We start from the raw sequence: 16,511 nt of genomic DNA on the forward strand, positions 1-16,511 counted from the left end.
TCACGGAAAGGTTAATCCCTCCGTTTATATCCTGCTCTCCCCTCCAGCGTCATCCACATCTCACTCCATCCCTTCACCACCAGCCCTCTTACATCTTCAGGATACCACCTCTCTGGGCTCCTTCCCCAAAGCTGGAAAACAGCCTCGGCCTCTGTGATTCTGCAAGACTTCCTTCTGTTTTATTACCCTTTACAATTCTCTCTCTCTCCTCTTCTCCGTCATGCATCCCAAAAGAAGGATCTAACTGATTATTTTCATCATTCTTCCTATATTTACTCAACCTATTGCAGCCAGACCTCTCTCTGCTTCCTGCAAGGTCCCTACTGATTCCCAGGTTGCCAAATGCAACAGCTTTGAGCTTTCTGCTCTACCCTTCTGAACCCCACTCTGCCCTTTGATTCTGTGACAGTGCAACATCCTGGTGCTCCTGGAACCTATCTGTCCATTCCTAGACTCTTCCAGTTTCCTCCTCTTTTGCCCATTCCATAAATAAGAGTAATCCCCACCAACAAAGGTGGCCACATTTAGCAAAAAAAAGATATAGAAAGCGCAATTAAATTTAAATTTCAGATCAATAATGAATAATTTTTATATTGCATGGAACATTCTTACACTAAAACTTTATTCTTTGTTGATCTGAAATTCAGTGTTAATGTTAACTGAGCTGCCTATTTTTTAATCTGACAATCCTACCACAGTTGTTTCTTCAGAGCTTATCTCCATTCTCTAACTTCTTCCCTTGTTGATGTTTTCTATGCCCATGGCTTCTATGATTTTCTTTTCTCAGATAATTCCCCAATTTTTATCTCTAGCACCAATCTCTCTCCTCTCCTATTCTCTCTCTCTCTCTCTCTCTCTCTCTCTCTCTTTTCTTCCCTTCTCTTTTCCCGGGGGGTATTTTTTTGACCCCTCCACTTGCTTTTCTATCTGGACTCTCTATTTCTTCCCTTCTCCAGCCTCCCAATCACTTCAACTCCAAATTCAGGAGGCCAACCTCAGCAAGTGGCTGAGCACTTATTGGTTTTACCCTAACCAACATTCTCTCAGATGTATCTTTCCTTCCATTTCCATGGATGCCACTGACTTCAGGTCTCTGTCATTTCTGTAAGTCTACAAACCATCCCACACTATTTACATTGCCTTCTGACTAGTCCTCCAACTTCTACTTACAACCACTCTCTACCCCTCCACATACCACCACTCAATTAACATCCTAATTAAAGTGCAGATGTGGCCATGCCACTCGCTTGATCAAGGAAGCTTCTGACTGGCTGCTGGTTAAAGTTGAAGCTCCCTAGCCAGGATCCAGAACCTTCAATGAGCCTTCTTTCTCCTCTTCTCTCCCTGTGGTCTCCTCTATGCACCCCAAATTCAAGGAGCATCAGAATATGATTCCAGGGCCTCCCTATCTCTATTTGCTGACACTCAGACTTAGATGTAGACTACTTTGAAGGAGACTCATACGGTTTCTGCATAAATAGATGCTCCATAAATGCTTGCTGAATTAGTGAAGTAAGTCAATTTGAGATTGACCACATTAACAGAATGAAGTAATTAAATCCATGAATCATTTATGTGATTCATTTATGCAAATGAATGCAGTTTTTCACAAACTCATTGTTTGCTTACCATCAATTATGGGTGATGTCAAGTTCATGTAAGTATCTAATATCTCTATGATGTCAAATCACAGCTGGGCCCTGATGGAACTCCACAGGGCAGAGACAGACACAGACCACACCTGCTGCTTCTCTCAATTTACTTTTTGAACTCTAATCCCTTCCCCATTTCCCTCATTTCTTACATATAATTCTTTGTAAACATCCTTGAATTTTCTGATATATAATCTCCAAACAACTGGAAGTTCTAAATCACCGCCAAAACCACATTCTGATCCAAGAACATCTGGGTGCTTTAATCACCTAAATCAGAAGCCTGCAACCTCTTTCTGCAATAGGCCACATGGTAAATATTTTTGGCTTTGCATACCATACGGTCTCTGGTTGCAATGACCCAACTCTGCCATTGAAGCATAGAAATGGCCATGGTTGACACAAAAACAAATGAGTGGGCCTGTGTGCCTATAAAACTTTACCTGCAAAGCAACCAGCCAGGATGCCAGCCACCGTTTGCTGACCCCAGCCTAAACCAAGCTTCTGATGAATGATTTACTTAGTTTTCCTTCCAAACTATACCTTTCATTGTAGTCACTTGATTGGGAAAAACATCAGAATTTCAGTTGGTGTAGTCTTTTCATGAGATCATAGTTAAACTAAACTCAGGACTACAGAGTTGATCAAGAGAGAATAAGGACTGGATATTTGAAGGCCGCTTTGGGACTTTCCTCCTAGCCTAGTGGACATCACCCCAGGGCAAGGGCATGGAGAGGCCAGATAGGTGAGCAGTCCGCTTTTAGGCGCAAGATTTAAGGTGGTGCCACAAAAGCATAAATCTACATAAGTAACATTTTAATGCAATGTTTTAAAGAAAATCAAAATAAATGAAGACATTCATGATGAATAAAATATCATATTTTAAATTAAGACAGGATCGCTATTACTGATTTCTTCTTTTGCCCTGGGTTCCAGTGTGACTCTGCACAGCACTGTTATTGATCCTATCTTTATTTAAAACGTTGATCTTTTGTCCATCATGGATGCTTTGCATTCAATTTTTTAAAAACATTGTGCTAAGTGCTATTTATTTTGATTATGGAGTTTTTGGCACCTTCTAATTTTGCACAAAAGCAAATGTCCTACTCACCTTCTCTAGTCTCAGCCCTGCAACAACCTTGTCATCATTGTCAACATCTATGCCCATTTAGGAGAATTATAGGCAGCTGTTTAATGTTACCTTTGCACTAGATCTTTCCTCTTGGCTACTTTGATGACATTTTCACTTATTTGGATCCACCCCATATGCAGGTAAATTTGAAACATGTAGAAACTCTTGTGTCATACTCTCTAGAGCCACTTCTTAAAGGATATGTTAAAGAGAGACATAATATGTTAAAGAGAGACAATAAAATATGAGTTTTATTAAATTTTATTATTTTATTTTATTAAATAATTTAATAAATTGTATTATTTTATTAAATATTTCATTAAATAATTTTTAAAATTCCTACTAAGTGCCTAGTGGCACTTAGTATATTTTATTAAACTCCTACTAAGTGCCTAGAAGCACCATGCTAAAGGACTTTGTATCCATCATTTCATTTAATTACGACAGCCCGCAGAGGGGATGGGACAGGAGGCAACAGAACATTATTTCCAACCCAGTGCTAGGGAGAAGATGGCAAGTGCTCCACTTTGGAAAGAAATTACATTTCATGCTTCTCCAGGCAACTTCCAAGGAGTCATCAGCCCATGTGAGAAGCACGTCTGGTATTATATCTCTGTAACAAGATGCACAGCAGGCACTTTCAAGCATTTAAAATACTTGAATGTGCAAAGTTTCACAGTTGGTCACAAGTTCATAATAGCTATGTGCCTCTTTTATTGGGGAGATGCCATGCCATGTTGGGATTCCACAAGGCAGCAGGGCTCCCCCATTCTTTAAAATAGAGCAGCTCAAAAAACTCCTCTGGCAATTTTAACTAGGCAAGAATAGAAAACACCCCAGGCAGAGTGTGAGAGACCAATCTTGTAAACAGCAGGACAGCAAGGTGTAAACAAGAATGGAAAGAAAATATACAGCCTTTTAAGAAATCGTTGCTTTTGACAAGGACAATAAGATAGGAATAAATTCAGCCCCGAATAGCATGGAAAAACAAAAGCTCAGAGAAGTGTTAAATCACATGCCAGGTGGCTGCAGGAATTCGCAATGATCCATTCCAATCTGCCAACCCGTCCCTTTTGGCATCCGGCTGGATTTTACACAGGCTCTTCTTCCAGTTTTATGTGCTTGGAAGTTTTGAGGGGAGGGTGTTGTTTGGTTTTTTTCTGAACAAGCAGCAAACCCAGCATTTTCAAGACTCTCGCAACTTTCCTAAGTCACATGTTTTTTCTTCCTCTGACCCCACAAACAATGTTGTTTTGGAGAACCACAAACCACAATATTTCCATCTTTCATTTCACGGAACCATGTTCTTGCCTGCCGTAAAAACATGTTCACATCCTTGTACTAAGTCTTAGTAAATGCATCATATGATCGCTAGTGTCGTTAGAAGATTTCATGCAATAAAACTCCTGCATCTTCTACCCTTTCAATAATTCCACCAATTATTAAGCACTAAGCATGTACTCATACTCATGACCTGAAGATAACAGGAATGAACTGTCAGATCCCTGCTTGGAGGACCACATAGTCCAATGGAGGAGAGAGACTTAGAAATAAACAGCTACAATAAGGAAGGAAGCTACCTTTATCCCTCGAGCTGGAGAGTGATAATGTGCATGGGTTTATTAAACAAAAATTTAAAGAAGGTCATTATTTTGGATTAGGCTCCTGCACTAGGCCCCAACAGACCAGACCAAATCAAAATGGAGTCACTTGTGCTAAGTGCCACATCATCAAACTGAACTTTGAAATGGGCCAGTTTTCCAAAACTCAAGAGATTCATAGCAACAAATCAGAAGAGGCCCAGTTTACCTGAGCCAGCATAATAAAGAAGTCTCCTCTGTTTTAACTCTATAAGGAAAGTGATCTTTTTCAAGGTGGTCTTTGAAATGACTGATCTGCTTTTTGTTCCCTGTTTCTGCTTTCTTCAGCCTTTTACTGCCTATAAGCCCCCTCCTGTTGAGCCCATCAGAGCACCCATTCTATTTTATAGAATGAGATGGTGCCTGAGTCTAAAATCACAAGTAAAAGCCCAGTCAATTTTTCAACTAAATTTATTGTAATTTTGTCTTTTGACAGGTTCCACTCATACTTTTCAGCACTCCTCAGCAGGTTGCTTCCAAGAATTGATCAAAGGATGAAGTATCCATCCTGTGCAGGCACAGATACTGGACAACACTCAGTGCTTCCCATGAACCAAAGAAATGTCCTCCTGTGAAGCCCTCCAGCCTCCTGCACCTTCATCACTGCCTTGCTCCATACACCTGTTCTCAGCCTCAGACTTCCACACTGCCTTGCTCAAGCTTATTGATGGCACAAGTGTCATGCTACTTACTGTGTACCAAGAATTGCATATAATTATCTCATATACTATCTCATATAATTATCTCATTGAATTTTCATAAACACCTCAGAACAGGCTTTGTTATCCCAGCGTTATTGATAAAGAAAATGAGCCTCTGAAATTTTCAGAAACTTGCCCAAGGTTAAACAACTAGTATAGAGAAACTGAGGCGAGAACCCAGGATTATGTGATTAGAACACCTCTTAAACAGTACATTCATCTTTCTCCATAGGCATGTTTAGTGTAACGTCCCTGCTAGGTTATTTACATCTTAAGAACAGAGATCAACATTTCCGTTTTTTAATAGTTCCTAGACAGGGTAGACCCATAGCAAGCAAAGCATGCATCTACCTATGTGATGTGATTTAAGGGAGGCTGGACAAGGATGGGTTAATCATGTTTCCACCACTGCCTATCATGGTGCCTAGAATTTCACCATTGGGAGGGCATTATTTTGGGCCTGAAGTCTTTCTAGTCTTTCTAGTCTCAGGATCACTCTCTGAGAACATGATTGCCCTAGGAGGAGCAATCCTACACTGAGACCTCAGTGAGAATAAAGATGTCAGAGAATGAGACACAGGAGAAATGCCCAGAAAGGAGCCTAGGGCCTCTGAGATGGGAAAAGTGGTCCTGAGAAGAGGATGGGAGGTTCTAGGACAGGTGTGTTCTAGGAAGTTTTGCTTGGCTGGCCCCATCTCTGTGGCCCTGAGCACAGGGCAGGGCAAATGGAAGGTATGTAAGTTTTTACTTGACTTGAGGAAACAGTGTTTTGATCCGATGTGAGAGGAGGAGGTATGAGGGATGGTGGCAGGTGGGCATCGAGTGCTGAGGTCACCAAGTACTGTGATGGCATAAAAGACAAGAAGGCAGGACCTTGCCCTCCAAGAGCTTATAGCGTCTGGAGAGAAAAAGTATCAATAGCAAACAATGGGGAAATAAGACAGGGATGACCAAATACAGAATACATATGTAATAGGAAATCCCAGGAAAGGAGAGCTTAGAATGAGAGGAGGTAATTTCAGGGACACAGGGTCCCAAGAATAGTACCAAATAAAGAGAAATAACAAATGAGTTGGTGAATGTCTGTCTTCCCAGACTGCCACAGCCACGTGCTACCTAGGCACTCCCTAACAAGGAAATCCAATGTGGATTTAATCACTGTAATACAGAAAGGATGCTAGGATGGTCTAGAAACAAAATGGAAAGACAGATATAATGTACAAAGATACTATTTATAAAATGCATTACTTCAAAATAAACCCAGCTCTTTTGACAAAAAGATCTAGTGGTTGTTCTATTCACATAATAAATAGACCCAGAATTTTGGTAAAAGGTGCGTGTACCAGATTTATATATTAAGATATGTGGCAAATATATCTAATAAAACCACTAAGCAAACCTAAATCCCTGGTGCAGCTCAGTTAAAACCATGAGAAAGAGCTCTGATGACCACTACAGGCCAATGACCTTGAGAAAACCTAAGACTTTCCATGAATTTAGCCCTGCTCAAGAATCATTTCGCTCTATGACCTTCCAGCTAAAGATAAATGCACTTGCTCTGAGCTTTCACTGAATGCCTCCTTCACAAACAGGAAAGGTTACTGCTATTTACACTAATCTACTTCCTATTTTCAAAAAAGTCCCCTTTATTTAATTCATACAAAGAAAACAACCCCAGGGAGGAAAGAAGGAAGCAGGTAAGCTCTGACCTTTATGTGCTAAATGAGTTATTTTACCAGTAGCTACAGGTGATCATGTTCTCACAATGCTTAATAACAATCCTTTGTACCCTTTGGCACAAGAGGAACCAATAGCTACAGCCTCAGGCCTATTGTGAACGAGTAGAAAAAAGAAAAATACAGGCATGTAGAGACTTGGGGGAAAAAAAAAAAAAGCAGGGGGGAGAAGGAGGCCACAAGAAATCCTTCCTCTTGTGAATTTTTTTTTTCTTTTTTATTTTTTTGAGACAGAATCTGACTCTGTTGCCCAGGTTGGAGTACAACGGCACGATCTCGGCTCACTGCAACCTCTGCCTCCTAGGTTCAAGTGATCCTCCCACTTCAGGCTCCCTAGTACCTGGGACTACAGGCATACGCCACCATGCCTGGCTAATTTTTGTATTTTCAGTAGAGACGGGGTTTCGCCATGTTGGCCAGGCTGGTCTCGAATTCCTGACCACAAGTGATCCGCCACCTCGGCCTCCCAAAGTGCTGGGATTACAGGTATGAGCCATGGCACCCAGCCCCTCTTGTGAGTTTATTAATTAAATGATTGCAATATATATTTCCTTTTCATTTCATCTTGGCTACTAATGAGCTGCGTTTCCACAGGTTACCTGCTTTCTTCATGGTGGCTGCATATCTGAGACATAAATAGCAAAGGTTTCTGCTTCAGTCCCCTAAGAGGTTTGTAGTAACCTCTCTGGATATTCATAGACACAGTGATGACATGATCCAAACCCACAATTAGACACAAGGTCTAATAAGGGATCTTGTGCTTTATTTCCAGATGCAAGCAGAAACTTGCACTTCAGATACCTAAATAGAAGGATTTCTGAGACAGTTTCGTGTTCTAAAGAACAATCAGGAAAAATAAATATTTTTGAGGTCCTAAAAATCTGGGTGGTGATTACAATGCTGGAGCCAAACGGCCATGCCAGTATTTTTGTAATTCATATTTTATAAGAAAGGATTCAGAACTCATAAAAAGAAACTAGTAGGGCCGGGCACGGTGGCTCACACCTGTAATCCCAGCACTTTGGGAGGCCGAGACGGGCGGATCACGAGGTCAGGAGATCGAGACCATCCTGGCTAAAATGGTGAAACCCCATCTCTACTAAAAATACAAAAAAATTAGCTGGACGTGACGGCGGGCGCCTGTAGTCCCAGCTACACGGGAGGCTGAGGCAGGAGAATGGCGTGAACTCGGGAGGCGGAGCTTGCAGCGAGCCGAGATTGCACCACTGCACTCCAGCCTGGGCAACAGAGCCGAGATTCCGTCTCAAAAAAAAAAGAAAGAAACTAGTGAAAAGAATTATTGAATACATTGAAAATATGAAATTTACAAACATCATGTAAAATATTAAAAAAACTAAACAGTATCATTGTATTAATAATTATTGGCAGGCAGAATTTTAAAATATAAGCATTAAAAAAACTAAACAGTCTCAAAAATGAAAAAAATTAAGTCATGAAAAGTTGAAAATGAGATCATGTTATTTGAACTTTCATAAAATGAGTTATTAAGGTGCATAGACATTGGTGCTATGGAGTTGAGAACAATATTTTTGTGCAAATTTCCTCACTAAAAAAGAGAAAGTATTAGTCAGGGAAATGATGATGTATTTATGAGCTGTCTCCAAATCTTTTTCTCCGACTCCTTCATCTTCAGGTAATCCTAATTCTCACTTGATAACTTTGAGGAGTATTTAGAAGTATTTTTTAACAACTTTGTTGGGGGGAAGAGGTGAAATCTATTTATTTACCTAGAGCTATAGTTTGCTTGAAAGCAAGAAGCAGGCATTTCTGATTTGCCTCTCCTTTAGTTTGCTCATCTGTGGTGGAATCCCAATGCCCAGCCACATGTATCTGTTTTGTAACTCTCATATTGTAGTGGACACACCCTCAGGTGATCCCCACTGAGTCATGTCTTATGTAATCCCCTCCCACAGAGTGCAGGCACAACCTGTGACTTGCTTTTTAGCAAATGGAATATGGCATAGTCAATGCTTTCATTGAATATTTCACTGCCTTGGTGTCTCAGCAGGTTGCAATGGGAGTTTCTCCTGCAGAGGTTGAAGGCATAAGCTGTCATGTTGTGACAAGCCTGTGAGACGCCACGTGGGAAGAAGCTGTGGGCGATTCCTAGGACATGAGAGTGACCCAGGTGACTGCCAGAAATAAAGTGGGAACCTCAGTCCTACAATCTCAGCTGGATTCTGCCAACAGCTACGTGAGCTTAGAAGAAAAAAACCCAAGCTCCAGGCAAGAACACAGCACAGTCAAGACCTTGATGACACCTTTCCAAGACCCTAAGCAGAGGTCTAAGCTGTACTTAGACTCCTGACCCAAGAAGATGGAGCATAACAAATACACATTGTTTTAAGTCACTATATTTGTGGCAATTTGTTATGTAGCAATATACAACCAACACATGTCATAATCCACTTTGCACTCAAATAACAGCCATTCTTGAAAAAAAGTTCTGCTTTGCCAATTATTATTTTCTTCCTGCTGTTAACAATAACAGAAATATAGCAGAATGCTTCATACATATGCATACCTTTATTCAATTCAAAACTTGAATGCAGAATATCATTCTCCATCCGTGAGTCTTGAAACATAAATGAATTGGATTCAACATTTTTCAAAATATCAAAATAGTTTCATTTTGGTACTTAAAAACTGGAAGGTATACCCCCAAACCAGTTTTTGTTTGTTTGTTTGTTTTCATTTTTGTTGTTTTTGGTTTTGGTGTGTCTACTTAACTGTTCTGTTTTGCTTTGAGACAGAGTTTCGCTCTTGTTGCCCAGGCTGGAGTGCAATGGTGTGATCTTGGCTCACCACAACCTCCGCCTCCTGGATTCAAGCGATTCTCCTGCCTCAGCCTCCTGAGTAACTGGAATTACAGGCATGCGCCACCATGCCCGGCTAATTTTGTATTTTTAGTAGAGATGGGGCTTCTCCATGTTGGTCAGGCTGGTCTCGAACTCCCAAGCTCACATGATCCACCTGCCTCAGCCTCCCAAAGTGCTGGGATTACAGGCGTGAGCCACTGTGCCTGGCCTACTTAAGTGTTTTTTAAATAAATGTTTTATTTTCAAACAGTTTTAGATTTACAGAATTATAAAGATAATACAGAAAGTTCTTATATACCCCATACTCAGTTTTCCCAAATATTAACATCTTACATTAGCATGGTACATTTATCACATTCAATGAACCAATGTTGATACATTATTGTTAACTAAACTCCACACTTTAGTCAAACTTTCTTAGTTTTTACCTAATGTCTTATTTTTGGTCCAGGATCCCACATTACATTGAGTCATCATCTCTCCTTAGGCTTCTCTTGATTGTGACTATCTCTCAGACTTCAGTTGTTTCTGATGACCTTCACAGTTTTGAGGGGTACTGGTCAGATATTTTGTAGCATGTCACTCTATTAGAATTTGTCTTATGCTTTTCTCATGATTAGACTTAGATCAAGTATTTTGGAGAGGAAGATCACAAAGGCAAAGTGCTCTTCTCATCACATCATGTCAAGGGTACCTACTACCAGTGTGACCTGCCACTGCTGATGTTAACCTTAATCACCTGGCTTGAGATAGTGTTTGCTCGGGTTTCTCCATTGTGAAGTTACTTTTCCCCATCCCTTTCTTTACTATACTCTTTGAAAGAAAGTCATTCTGTGCAGCCCCCAGGGAGGGTTATGCTTTACCCTCTGAAAGGCGGAGTATCTTACATACATTATTTGGAATTCTTCCACATTATCTTCATTTATTTATTCAATCATGTATTTACATCAGTATAGATATGTATTTTGTGCTTTAAGTGATATCCTAATTCTAACTTTCTTTGCTCGGATTTTCCATCTTTGGACATTGAAAGTACTTTCGATTGGGTCCTGTATTCTTTTCACATACAACCATCATTGTGGATTTTTATTTTGTGCACTCCTTTACTTTATAGCACTACAAGATGCTCCAGGCTCATCTTGTATATTTTCTGCCACAGTCTTAAATCAGCCATTTCTCCAAGGAACCCTGGTTCATTTCATCGGAAAATAGTATTAGAAACGAAGGTATGGGAAATAGGTATGTATTGTTTGCTTCCAGACAAAACCAGTTTTTCAGTCTCTAAATATGGGATCTTGGAATGTCCCTATATTCTTAATTTATTTTAATGTATTTGACAAACATTTTTGCAGTGATTACCATGTGCCAGGCACTGTTTTAAGCACTTTGAAAATATTAACTCATTTAATCCTTGTAATAACCTCCTAACAACAAGATAGGTGGTATTAGTCCCATTTTATGGACGAAAAAAACAAGAAACAGAGATATTTGGATATGTCCCATAGTCACCCAGATAGTAACTGACAGAGCTGAAACTGAACTCAAGTGTCTGGATCCTGATTTGGAGCTAACCACATTGGAGTTAGATTTGGAGCTAATTCCTACATTGCCTTGCAGTGGTGAGGACTTTGCAGAGCTGTCACACAAATTGATGAATTAATTCACCCACACATTCATTCTCTAATACAAATCTGTTATGTTCCCATTAGGTGCCAGACTATCTGATATCTGTTAATTGGTGCTTAATGCCATTTGAGATACCTCTTGGAATATGACTCAATTTAACATAAAGGAGGAGACTATTGTAATGTGCCCCTTGAGAAGACTCTGGCAGCTGCCTGGGATGAAGATGTTATGTAAAAACTACTCCACTCAGTGGCTGCAAATATACTTTATTATGCTATAAGTAATATTCAAAGGTGATAGGCAGGCAGTACCTTATTTACTTCATTTCTATTTATTTATCATTTCCATAAATTTTTTAAAGGGTCTTTAGTATCTTTTATATATATGAAACTCCCATTCATTATGCTACTATTCTTGATAAAACATTTGAACAGAATGGTCTCTTGTGAAAACCACTGAACAAAACTGAGATTTCTATTTATAGCTAAGAAGAAAATTTTAAATGTACACTTACTTTCTGACTGTCACCAATGAGTGGTCCCAGGAGACCAAAGTTGAGATAATCTGAAAGAAAACATGCAAAACAATAATGGTGAATGCAAATATCTTTAAGAAATCTTTGTCCTGAGGTCATTATCCCACCTATTTTAATGGCAGAACACAGGGAGACTGATGTCCCATGACATGGTTTATTACTTGTTAATAATGTGTTTTGGAAAAGAGAGTGCAGGTTAGGGTGGATGTGAGGTTCAGCAAAATGGACTCCCTGAGAAAAGAAAGCAGAGACTGAAACAATGGGGAACCTGGAATGGACTTCTTGTTAATATTTATAATTCCTTGGAAGAGGACATGAGAGTTAAGTAAAGGAATACTCAAGAATGTGGGCCTTCATTTTCAGTTCAGAGCAAGTACCAGATGAGCTGCCTACTAGATATCAAAGTTTAGGGATATCCAAAAAGAATTATCCCACCAAATTAAGCTTCACAAAAGAAGGTTAAATAAATAAAATATTTAAATAAAATATTAAATAAAATATTTAAACAAAATATTTTCCAGACAAGCAAGTACTAAGGGAATTCGTTACCACTAGACCAGCCTTATGAGAGATCCTTAAGGGAGTTCTAAACATGGAAACAAAAGAATGATACTCGCTATCACAAAAGTACTGTTAAGTACATAGCCCACAGACTCTATAAAACAACTACAAAATAGAAACTACAAAGCAACTAGCTAACAACTTATGATAGGATCAAAACCTTACATATCACTATTACTTGAATGCAAATGGTTTAAATGCTCGCACTTAAAAGGCACAGAGTGGCAAGTTGGATAAAAGAATGAGGCCCAATTGTCTGCTGTCTTCAAGAGACCCATAGGCTCAAAGTAAAGGGTTGGAGAAAGATCTACCATGCAAACAGAAAACAAAATGAAAAAAAGCAGGAGTTGCTGTTCTTTTATCAGATAAAACAGATTTTAAACCAACAACAGTGAAAAAGGACAAAGAAGGGTATTATATAATGATAAAAAGTTCAATTAAAGAAGACTTAACTATCCTAAATATATATGCACCCAACATCAGAGCACCCAGATTCACAAAACAAGTACTTCTAGACCTACAAAAAGACTCACACAGTCACACAATAATAGTAGGGAGCTTTAACACCCCATTGACAGATCATCAAGGCAGAAAACTAATAAAGAATTTCTGGACTTAAATTTGACACTTGACCAATGAGAACTAACAGACATCTACAGAATACTCCATCCATCAAGTATAGAATATATATTCTTCTCACCTGCACATGAAACATACTCTAAGATTAACCACATGCTCAACTGTAAAGCAAGTCTCAATAAATTCAAAAATATCAAAATCAAAACCATACTCTTAGACTATAGTGCAATAAAAATAGAAATAAACTCTAAGATCTCTCAAAATTGCAAAATTACATGAAAATTAAACAACTTGCTTCTGAGTGGCTTTTAGTAAACAATAAAATTAAGGCAGAAATCAAGAAATTCTTTGAAATAAATGAAAGCAGAGATACAACATACCAATATCACTGGGATGCTGCAAAAGCAGAGGAAAGTTATAGCAGTAAATGCCTACCTCAAAAATTTAAAAAGATCTCAAATTAGCAGTCTAACATTAAACCTAGAGGATCTAGAAAAACAAGAGCAAAGTAACCCCAAAGCTAGCAGAAGAAAATAAAATCAGAGCAAAAATGAACAAAGTTGAGACCCAAAAATTCATATGAAGAAGCAACAAAACTAAAAGCTGGTTCTTTGAAAGGATAAACAAGATTGATGGACCATTAGCTAGATTAATGAAGAAAAAAAGAGAAGATACAAATAAGCACAGTCACAAATGACAAAGGTGATATTGCAATGAATCCCACAGAAATACAAAAGATCCTCAGAAACTATTAGGAACAATTCTATGCATGCAAACTAGAAAATTTAGAGAAAATGAGTAAATTCCTGGAAACACACAACCTCCTAAGGCTGATTAGAAGGAAATTGAAACCCTTAACAGACCAGCATCAAGTTCTAAACTTGAAGCAGTAATTTTTTAAAAACCCTGTTAATCAAAAAAAACCTCAGGACTAGATGGATTCACAGCCAAATTCTACCAGATGTACAAAGAAGAGCTGGTACCAATTTTACGGAAACTATTCCAAATAATAGAGGAGAAAGAACTCCTCCCTAACTCATTCTACAAAGCCAGCATCACTCTGATACCAAAACCGGGCAAAGACACAACAACAAAAAAAGAAAACTACTGGCTAATATCTCTGATAAACAAAGAAGCAAAAATTCTCAACAAAATACTAGCAGACTAAATCCAATAGCACATCAAAAAGTTAATTCACCATGATAAAGTAGGCTTCATTCCTAGGGTGCAAGGTTCGCTCAACATATGCAAATCAATAAATTTGATTCACCACATAAACACAATTAAAAGCAAAAACCATATGATCATCTTGATAAACACAAAAAGTTTTTGATAAAATCCAACACCTCTTCATGAAAAAAACCCTCAGGAAACTAGGCATCGAAAGAACATACCTCAAAATTCAAGAGCCATGTATGGTAAACCAACAGCCAATATCACACTAAAGGGGCAAAAACTAGAAGCCTTACCCTTAAGAACTGGAAAAAGACAAGTATGCCCACTCTCACCACCCCTATTCAGTCTATTAATAATACTGGAAGTCCTAGACAGAGCAATCAGGCAAGAGGAAGAACTAAAAGGCATCCAAATAGGAAAAGAAGAAATCAAACTGTCTCTCCTCACAGAGAATATGATTCTATACCTAGAAAACCCTAAAGACTCTGTCCAAAGACTCCTGCAACTGATAAACTTCTTCAGTAAAGTTTCAGGATACAAAATCAATGTACAAAAATCAGTCACATTTCTATACACTAACAATATTCAAGCTGAGGGCCAAATCAAGAACACAATCCCATTTACAATAGCCACACGCACGCATACACACACACACACACACACACACACACATACACAAATACCTAGGAAAACATCTAACCAAGGAAGTGAAAGATCTCTACAAGGAAAACTACATGACATTGCCAAAAGATACCTAAGATGACACAAACAAATGCTAAAACATTCCATGCTCATGAATCAGAAGGATCAATGTTGTTAAATTGGCCACATTACCCAAAGCAACCCAGAGATTCGATGCTATTCGTATCAAACCACCAACATCATTTTTCACAGAACAAGAAATGAAATTAATATAGAACCAAATTCTATAATTCTAAAATTTATATAGAACCAAAAAGGAACCCAAATAGCCAAAGCAATCCTAAGCAAAAAGAACAAAGCTGGAGGCATCACGTTATCTGACTTCAAACTATACTATATGACTACAGTCACCAAAACAGCATGGTACTGGTGCAAAAACAGACACATAGACCAATGGAACAGAATAGAGAACACAGAAAATAAAGCTGCACACATACAACCATCTGATCTTCAACAAAGTCAACAAAAATAAGCATCACGGAAAGGACTTCCTATTCAAAAAATGGTGCTGGGATAGCTGGCTAGCCACATGCAAAACAATGAAACCGAACCTCTACCTTTCATCATATAAAAAAATTAACTCAAGATGGATGAAAGATTTAGATGTAAGACCTCAAAACTATAAGAATCCTAGAAGAAAACCTAGAAAACATTATTCTGGACATCGGCCTTGGAAACGAATTTATGACTATGCCCTGAAAAGCAATTGCAACAAAAACAAAAACTGATAAAATGAGAACTAGTTAAACTAAAGAGCTTCTGCACAGCAAAAGAAACTATCAACAGAGTAAACAGACAATCTACAGAATGGAAGAAAATATTTGCAAACTATGCATCCAACAAAGGTCTAATATCCAGAATCTATAAGGAGCTTAAACTCAGCAGGCAAGCAAAAAATAAAAGAATTTTTAAAAAGCAAAAAAATGTGGACACGTCCCACAAGAAAACTACAAGCAGCCAACAAACATGCAAAAATGCTTCAAATCACCAATGATCAGAGAAATGCAAATCAAAACCACAATGGGACACCATCTCACACCAGTCAGAATGGCTATTATTTAAAAGTCAAAAAACTTTTTAATAAACTTTTTGGGGCTACAAAGAAAAGGGAATGCTTACACACTGTTGGTGGGAATATAGAGTAGTTCAACCCCTGTAGAAAAGCAGTTTGGGGCTGGGCATGGTGGCTCATGCCTGTAGCCCCAGCACTTTGGGAGGCCAAAGTGGACGGATCACTTGAGCCCAGGAGTTCAAGACCAGCCTGAACAAGATGACAAAACTCCACCTCTACAAAAAATACAAAAATTAGCTGAGTGTGGTGGTGCATGCCTGTAGTCCCAACTGTTTGGGAGGCTGAAGTGGGAAGATCACTTGAGCCCAGGAGGTCCAGGCTATAGTGAGACATGATTGTGCCACTGCACTCCAGCCTGAGTGAAAGAGTGAGACCTTGTCTCAAGAGGAAAAAAAAAAAGAAAACAGTCTGGAGATTTCATAAAGAAATATTCTTTAAGAATTAAAAACTTTAAGAAAATTCTTAAAACAGAACTACCATTTCACCCAGCAATCCCATTACTGAGTATATATTCAAAAGAAAATAAATTATTCTACAAAAAGACACATGAACTCACATA

At 38.7% G+C, this 16,511-nt stretch overlaps 1 protein-coding gene across 5 annotated transcripts in view; it reads right to left on the minus strand.

Annotated features, from left to right (window-relative positions):
• NCALD (neurocalcin delta) overlaps positions 1 to 16,511 on the minus strand; it is a 446,402-nt gene that overhangs the window by 223,249 nt on the left and 206,642 nt on the right. For all 5 annotated transcript variants that reach the window (XM_025393541.1, XM_025393540.1, XM_025393544.1 and 2 more), the window contains one exon: positions 11,842 to 11,891. The gene's annotated coding sequence lies outside the window, so the exon portion shown is untranslated. The remainder of the gene's footprint in view (positions 1 to 11,841; positions 11,892 to 16,511) is intronic.

Source organism: Theropithecus gelada, chromosome 8 (genome assembly GCF_003255815.1).
Source record: "Theropithecus gelada isolate Dixy chromosome 8, Tgel_1.0, whole genome shotgun sequence".
In the NCBI taxonomy this organism is placed as follows: domain Eukaryota; kingdom Metazoa; phylum Chordata; class Mammalia; order Primates; family Cercopithecidae; genus Theropithecus; species Theropithecus gelada.